The sequence below is a fragment of the Magallana gigas genome, chromosome 7, assembly GCF_963853765.1.
Source record: "Magallana gigas chromosome 7, xbMagGiga1.1, whole genome shotgun sequence".
NCBI lineage: Eukaryota > Metazoa > Mollusca > Bivalvia > Ostreida > Ostreidae > Magallana > Magallana gigas.
The window spans coordinates 5,514,820-5,524,282 of NC_088859.1; positions in this window are offsets into that span (position 1 = coordinate 5,514,820).

Here is a 9,463-nt window from a genome sequence, read left to right on the forward strand (position 1 = left end):
ACCAAAGACATAAATAGCAGACTTCTTTTTGACATCGACTCAGGCACTCCTCAATAAAGACAAAAAAAATTTTACCAAAGAAATCTTCCAACACCAAAGCACAGGTTTCATGGACATGTTGCTGACAAATGCAACACTTTACCAAAACGAACAGTTTGCGTCGGTTGTTTGCATGAAACACAGAAACAGTGACTGACCAGGCTGAAGCTAGCAGCCATTAACAGCAGCCAATAAGGAAATTCATCAAAGTACTGAGAGTAATCGAACAGAAAATTATATTATACTTTATTAACGGCATATTTTAATTAATATCAAGAAGATTAATGCATGAATAATTTCTCTGAGCATGGACTACCTCGGAGGCAGTAAAGCTCGCCTGAAAAAAATATCAATGCGTTTGTGTCTAATGATTTCAATTGAATATTGGTACTTGTCAAAATTGATCCCCAAGTCTGTTTACTTTTCTCCGAAAATAACATGCATCGAAAATCATAAAAATCCTCGTACCATTACAAGAATGGGACGGTCATACTTCTTACATTGTGATTTTATTCTTATAAAAATATTACCCTCAATCGAAAACTAAAACATTAGAAATCTAAACATAAATTTGGGATTATTTCGTGTCAGCCATGTTTTGACGTGAACCTTGAAGAAAAACTGCAAGAAACCAGTAAGCTCACCCGAACTTTGCATTTTTTAGCATTTCACAATGATATAGGGGTGAAAAGTGGTCCATTATCTACCTTATCTTTGAAGTGTGCATCAAACGAATATCAGGGCAGTGTAGAGGACCTATGAGGCTACTATTTTCCTGTCTCAAATTTGGGCTGTAGGGGTACCACCAAGTGACTCCCAGGGGTTCTGGTTCATTTCAACACTAGGATTAGGTAGAGGGCCTCAGAAGGTATTCATAATAAGCGTTAGAAGGCACCTATGACCCCTGCAAGAGTCCAGTTAGCTCACCCGAACTTTTTCATGTTTTAACATTTCATCCCTATATCATTGTGAAATGCTAAAATTTGACAAAGTTCAGGGGAGCTAACTGAACCCTTGTAGGGGTCATAGGTGCCCTCTAACGCTTATTATGAATACCTTTTGAGGTCCTTTACCTAATCCTATTGTTTTCAAGTTTTTGTGGTCAATCTCAAGTGAGATATAAACCCCTAAAATGAGCCAGAACCACTGGGAGCCACTTGGTGGTACCCCTTCAGCCCAAATTTGAGACCGGGAAATAATAGGCTTATAGGTCTCTTACACTGCCCTGGTATCTGTTTGATGCACACTTCAAAGATAAAAGAGATAATGGCCCGCCTTTCACCCCTATATCATTGTGAAATGCTAAAATTTATGGAGGGTAATCGTGTTCAAAAATCCAGACATGTAAACTTGTAAATCCGAATATTCAATCGTGTTGATGTGTGAGCATGAGCATGAATATGTGTAATTCTGATCGTGTAACCTATAAAACTCGGGCATAAACACGTGTAAGATTTGACTCAGTTCCTTCGCATGATGCACATTTTGCAACTTTATTGTTTACATTAGTTAATTAAACCATCAACTTTGCATACTTTCAATTCGTAGTTTCTGCGTTTGTAACTTCAGGCTCGGCAATAGCACATCTGACATGATACAAATTGACAAATGTAAAGTCTACAAGTTTGTAAATCTCCGACAAGCAGATATTCTCTCTTTTTTGTCGGATATTAACAGAGGCAGCTGAGTGTTCAATATTGCTTGGATCCAGACGTGTACAATTTTTAGAAACATTTCGATTACTGATAAATAGTTTGATGGAATTAATTCTATCTTTAAATATTACACAACATGATTTATACGGGGTTTTCTCGAAATTCTTGTCGGAAAAGTTCGAGAATTTATATAAAAATGTGCAAAATTCAAATACAGATTAGAAACTACTTGCCGGGCAAAATTACATTTTATAAATTGCAATTTATTTAAAATTTTAAAGTTAATTTCAAAATTGATAATAATCAATAAAATTAACTCCCGACAGTACTTCCGTACTTTGATTTCGATTTGTATCAATAAGACCACACTTAGGATAACATTATTTTCATAACTTATGACCCGTATAGATGTTTTTCATTTCTATCCAACAAAGACGCAATTTTAACTCTTATCCATGCGAGCTTTACTGCTTCGGAAGTCGTCAATGCTCGTACAAATTATTGAGCATTAATCATTTTGATATTAATTAAAATATGTCGATAATTAATTAAATTTAATTTTCTGTTCGAGTACTCTCAGTACTTTGATGAATTTCCTTATTGGCTGCTAGCTTCTACCCTCTCCTTTTTTTCTCTCTAATTTTATTCTGTCAATTTGCTTTTTTTCTGTTCCTCCAACAATCTGATCACATCTTGTTAAATATACTTCATAAATAATATGCAAATTTCAATACTAGTTATGAAAAAATAATGATAATGAGTTAATCATACTGTTCGAGTTTCTTTTGCTATAAACAATACTCTTCTACAAAGCACTGGAAGCACGTGTATTCATTAAATTACAAGACTTTACACGTGGTTAAAGTAACCTGTAAGTATCTTGTAATCATTTTAGAACTGTTCTTCTTAAGAACGTTTTACTTGTTACTGGTAACTGCACCCCTGCGAATGTTATTGTCATTTAAATTTTAGACCACGTGATTATATTTCACTCTTACAGTGTCGCAGTAAAAATCCTGCCTCGTGTTTATAGTCTATTTCATAGAATCTCGGTACTTGTAGTCAAATATAAAATCTAGAGGATTAATTGATGGATAAAATGTGTTCTAGAAATAAATGCGTCAATACAAAAAATAGTTTTTGTCTGCTGTTGCAATAAATAACATGCTTGTAGAGATCCCCCCTTAGGATTAATTTTCTATCTGCGCCTGACCTAGTTATAGCATCATAAGTGAAACAGACTGTACTATTTTATGCAGAATGTTCCTTGTAAATGACTCGATAAACTAAGTTTTTATGCAAAACAGACACTCATTATTTTTCTAAAAACATGGTATTGCACACCACAAGCATCAAACATGGCTATGATTTTATTAAGCAACCCAATGTTTATATTTTCAACCATTCTACACGTGGTTGAACACGAACGATAACTCTGTTCTGAATATTATCGTTTAATATAAATAACCGCAAGATGGTGAAATAAGACATACATCTTAAACGATTTTCATGTTTTAACATAAATCCAAGTTGAATATGATATGAAAAACGACCAGTACTTACGTATTTTGAGAATATTATCCGAACACTTATACTTCCGCTTGAAATTTCACAGGAACTGAACAAATCTCAGTGAAGTCTCGTGAACTTTCATTCGAGCACCTCTGGATTTATTACATACTTAGCAACGATAAAGAAAACATTGCGAACACATTTGCAGGGGTGAACTGGAGGCACAAAGATGTTCTTGAGTGACCCAGCCCGGTTATGTTTTATGTCTCAACCATAAATGTTAGAAATGATATTAAATTATAATGTTTAAAGGGGCATGGTCACGATTTTGGTCAAAAATTATTTTTTGATTTTAATGTTTACAATGCTTCATTAAAACATTTTTGATAGGCAACCAAAATTTGGGTGTCATTTGATGAGTCATAAGCGAGTTACAGAGCTTGGAATTCTTCGCTATGTAAACAAAGCGTTTGTTTACATTTTGAATGTTGAAGTGAAAATTTCAGTTTTAGACCTAAAATGAATGTGTTAATCGTTAGGAACTGTTTATTTATGCTTAAAATGAATAATAAGATAGACAAACCAGCTTTAAAAAAAAATTCACCGGTATATTGAAACTGTGTAAACAAAATCAGGGCACGAGCCTTGTTTACATGACGAAGAATTGTAAGCCCTGTATCTTGCTCAAAATTCAACGACTGGCACCCAAATTTCATTTGATCATTAGAAATGCATTTCTAACGCATTGCAAATATTAAAGACAGAACAATAAAATTTGACCAAAATCGTGACCATGCCCCTTTAAAAGCTCATATCCCGTTTGAACTACCAATGAATGCATTTAAATGATTAAACTCGCTACATCAAAGTTGAGACTTCCTTTTGAAGGTGAAGGTTTTGAATCGGTGTAAAGCAATTTGAAAATGTTATGTTTAATTATTGACGAATTCTGAAGGTGGTAAACACTGAAAAAAGTCAATTTGCTTAAACCAGACCATTTGATCAACTCACTATCGTAAACACAGCTGATCAAGAGATCAATGAGAGAAAGGAACAGGTTTTAAAATCAGATTGAAAGAAAGTGCAGTTTTAATGGAAATCTGCATATGAAATAATTAAACTCATACATGTAACAGATAATATGCGTTAGACAATTCATTTCTTGTATTTGATCGTCATTTTAAACATTTGAAACCTTTAGTTTTTTCAAGATCCAAAAATGACTTTGGTATTACTGTGATTGTTAGAATGGTTACGTTACATCACAAGACAGTCGACATGCAACAACTAACGTTTGATTTCTAAAACCTCAATGTTTATTCCACCATTTTCCCCAACAATTAATACCATGGCTTACAATTCTCAAAAGACTCCAAGCTTTCATCTTTATATTGTCTACATTGTAGATTGTGAATAACAGCTCTTCAATAGCGCCATGTTTTTATACAGATAATTATGGTTTATGTAGATTGATTATTCTAAGATACGTAGGCAGCTGTCACAAAATCCTAACTATTATTCAAATCAAAATTGAAATGTCAGCATCAATGGTAATTTTACAAATTATTTGTCAACATTTTTACTTTTTGGGGTATTGAAAATATTGATCTCTTTCTATTTAAAACAAAAGGAAGAAATGTATACAAAATTCTCTTCAGAATTTCCGAGACTCTTCTAGTTTTAACTTAAAATATCTCGAAAAATTGCATTTCTTTACCACAGAGAGTATATAAAACTTTATAATTATAACAGCTGAAGGTGATTTGTTTATTATTTGGAGCCTATGATATTTTAAGTGTCAGATTGTGACAAATAGTATGCCTTGGGAATGTTTTTATAAATTTGAGATTATGAATATTTTTTTCCTTTTATTTAGAGGAACTGCAGAAAGTACAAATTGGACAAACACTCTGACATGAAGAGATTAATGCAATAAATTTAAATACTTTATCTCCATTAGGAATATTATATGTGAGATGGTAACATCTTGTTTTGTTAAGAAACATTTTTTTTTAATTTTGAAAGAGTAGATATGAGTTATTTGTGAAGTAATATTATGAGCACGACGTAACGTGACCATGTGATGACCGTGTCGAGTGTAGGTCTATTAATATATATAATATCTCCAGATCCAGAGTAAACAACGTTTATGGATGGTGGGATTGTGAAGAGGAAGGGGTGATGAGGAGGAAGGAGCGATGGGGAGGAAGGAGTGACGGGGAGAAAGGAGCGATGGGGAGGAAGGAACGACGGGGAGAAAGGAGCGAGCGACGGGGAGGAAGGGGCAACGGGGAGGAAAGAGTGACGGGGAGGAAGGAGTGATGGGGAGAAAGGAGCGACGGGGAGAAAGGAGCGACGGGGAGGAAGGAGTGACGGTAAGAAAGGAGCGATGGGGATGAAGGAACGACGGGGAGAAAGGAGCGCCGGGGAGAAAGGAGCGACGGGTAGGAAGGAGCGACGGGGAGAAAGGAGCGACGGGGAGGAAGGGGCGACGGGGAGGAAAGAGTGACGGGGAGGAAGGAGTGATTGGGAGGAAGGAGTGATGGGGAGAAAGGAGCGACGGGGAGGAAGGAGCGACGGGGATGAAGGAGCGACGGGGAGGAAGGAGCGACGGAGAGGAAAGAGTGACGGGGAGGAAGGAGCGATGAGGAGGAAGGAGTGACGGTAAGAAAGGAGCGATGGGGAGGAAGAAACGACGGGGAGAAAGGAGCGATGGGGAGAAAGGAGCGACGGGGAGGAAGGAGTGATGGGGAGGAGGGTCAGAAATGACCAGAGGGATTGGTCTCACAATCAGAAGTTGTTTTTGGTCAATTGATATATTACTTAACTTTCATCAAATTATTTGAATGTAGATCATTATGAGTTGGAATTTCTGGATCGGACTAAACTTTTTACTGTAAAAAAAGATTTCTTGGGCTGGAGGGTCGTTGCCATTTACAGCTTTATTTATCTCCTTAAAACAAAGTGCGCTCTGTATAGAGAAAAAGAAAAATGATTAACTTTAAAGCTGAATATTTCTTCTTTTCTAAATAATACTTAATTGGTAAAAGACATGCACTAATATAATTAAAGGTAGATCAGATGGGTATATAATTTGTTGGACATTCATCTTCCTTGCATAAACCAAAAAAAAAACTTCTTTACTTTAGCACTACATTTCTAATTTTAAGAAATAAAATAATGATTTGTTGATAACAAAACTAATGAAAAAGTTTCTGCTATAAAAAGAGTAGGAGGGAATGACATATCTAATAAATAACATCATTAGTGATGGTCACTCAGTGATAAGAAATTTATGTAAAACCTGAGCTGTCAAGTACAGTGTACTTTATTTTGCCGATAACTTCATATAACAGGAGTTGATGGATCATTGAGACTTCTAATGCACCATAGATACTTCATAGTGATGTACTGTCAAATGGTGCATGCAGGATATTTCAGGTCCCGAACCTAATAACACGTGGTAAGTTGTTTGTTAGCACTCTTGTCTCATCGGTCTAATTCTGTATCTATTGTGTTTATTTGTGTATTTAATAAGGGTTTTAGGATTATCATATTCAACCTTCGGGATTCTTTCCTGTTCCTGAAGACGAAGAGGACATTTTTAGGATATTTAAACGCTTGGCAATCAGGATGGTTGTCTTTATATCAATTTTACACTTAAGAGACACGGAAACTGATTAAATAATCGCTTTGAGGAGAGACATCGATCTTAGGCTTCGTCAAACTGGTTAGATAGTCATTGCTGTGTATTTGATTACGTTTCACATACAAGAGGAATGGCATTGGTCATCATTTAAGACACCTATAAGAACTTGTTTTGTGGTTACTGTGCGGGAGCAGGGAGGGGCATTGAGGCAGTGAATATTGTTAACTTAGTATACGGACGGAAGATGACGTCATCTTATATGTTCATTCAATACAGACTTTTTTCGTGGACCGTTTACATTTTTAGTGCCACTCCGCCAGCATACATCATAATACTTCATAAGTCAACCTTCTATTTAATAAATAGAAGACATGTTGTAGGTAAATAAAACCAATTACGAAAATAAAAATCATTTAAAATTAGAAATATCATTTTGCTTGTAATCCGATAACAACTTCTTTATTTCTCTCTTAAGATTTATGTCTGTTGTATTTGGAAACCAAATATCTCCTATTATACAGAACAATCAATGATGGCGTCACATGAATAGGGACCTACTTTAGATAATTCAAATGATTGCATATTTTCCGTTAGAATATAAATGTAGGAAACAATTAATTTTTTTAACGTGGCTGGTATGTCTAGCTAGTTGGCGACAGAGTCAAAATGTATGCATAGTGTAATTAAACCTGATATTAAATATATTCCACTAATCTGTTTATCTTTTAAGCGTGTCAATATTATTTACTGAACACTATTGCCAATTTTCAAGAACGATTTGATCATATTCGGAAGATAAATATGGAGGGTAATCGTGTTCAAAAATCCAGACATGTAAACTTGTAAATCCGAATATGCAATCATGTTGATGTGTGAGCCTGAGCATGAATATGTGTAATTCTGATCGTGTAGCCTATAAAACTCGGGCATAAACACGTGTAAGATTTGACTCAGTTCCTTCGCATGATGCACATTTTGCAACTTTATTGTTTACAATAGTTAATTAAACCTTCAACTTTGCACACTTTCAACCCGTAGTTTCTGCGTTTGTAACTTCAGGCTCGGCAATAGCACATCTGACATGATACAAATTGACAAATGTAAAGTCTACAAGTTTGTCGAATTTTGACATGACCTTATATGGCAACTGCCTTGCTGCGGGAAAAGGCATGCCGTAACCGCCGGACCGGAATGAACGAAAAATAAACATAATATTCAGCTAAACTGTTGAAAAAGCTATTAATGAACGACACCTTTTCTATCGAAAACACCGGTATTATTTTTAGAAAAAAAAATTGATGTATGATTGAAACTGGACCAAACAGGAAGAGGTTCATGTAGATGTGACGAATGCGCTAATTTCCGTAATATAATTCCCATGGTATTAAAAAAGGAAATGCCTAATATCTTATATCTCTAAAAAAAAATTGACATGTAATTTAAACTGGAATATAAGTAAATGCGTACTCTTTTCTAGAAATGAGACGGATCAAGAAATTTCCTATGGGGGTAAATATATTTTGAGCGGCATGGGGTTCGAAGACCGCCGTGAAGTCCCATGTAACTCCATTGCTTCTGAATTCTAAGAATTTTGAGAGTGAATTTTTAACCGGGTTTCCGATTATTGAAATAGTAAAAATTGCAGACGGGCGAGTGGCTGCCAAAAAGGTACCCTTATTCTACCGATAACTCCTCGAACAGTTTTCAAGAAAGGAAGTTATTCTTTTGCAGATCATTTATACATATATATCAGAAGTATGCAAATTGCTAGGATTTAGATTTCTGATAATTTATAAAAATATCAGCCGTTGAACTTAGTCATTTTTGGGCAAAAACATTGCATATAGAGTACCCCATTTTTACTCTTGTTTTTTTTTTCTGAATTAGTTAGAATAAACGACTTGCAAGGATTTGGTAATTTTTCGCGGAAAAATTTATGTTACTTTACATGTATTTATACTTTTTGTTGTTGTGTAAGTGAAAGATAAATAATAACACAATCTTCAATAATAATAAAAAAAAACTAGCGCATATTTTTTGTGCGCCGTAAATTGAAGTTTTACTATGGGAGGCACTGTAGCTCAAAGATCGTCCACCTGTATTTTTAGACAGGGAGCTACAGACCTGCAGCTAGTTCACAAGTGGCTGTAAAGCTGTATTATAATAGCTCTCCAGAAATTTTTTATCAGCCAACTTCACAAAGTGAGTCTGTATTGAACCGACATTCAGGACGTCATACTCAATCCCGTAATAATTGCTTAAAATAATTTTTAAAAAATGTCAATTTTTTACCTGCATGATAGGCTTTTTTTTCCTATATATTGCCGACAATGCAAAGAAACATTTCTTAAAATAATTTATACACATTTTAATTTCACGACAGTTAACCTTATCTTTGGAATTTTTATTCATTTTTTTAAAGAGTGTGTCGCTTCTTATGTCTCATATTACCGGGTAATCACAATCTCAAAACCAATGTCTTTAAATAGTTTGTTTTTCTTATCGATAACTTTGCAACTCAGCTGACGGACCCCGTGTAATTTTTCGCGTGGGGGGGGGGGGGGGTCTTGTCACAACTTTGTGGTAGCGATAAGGATGCATTTGGAGA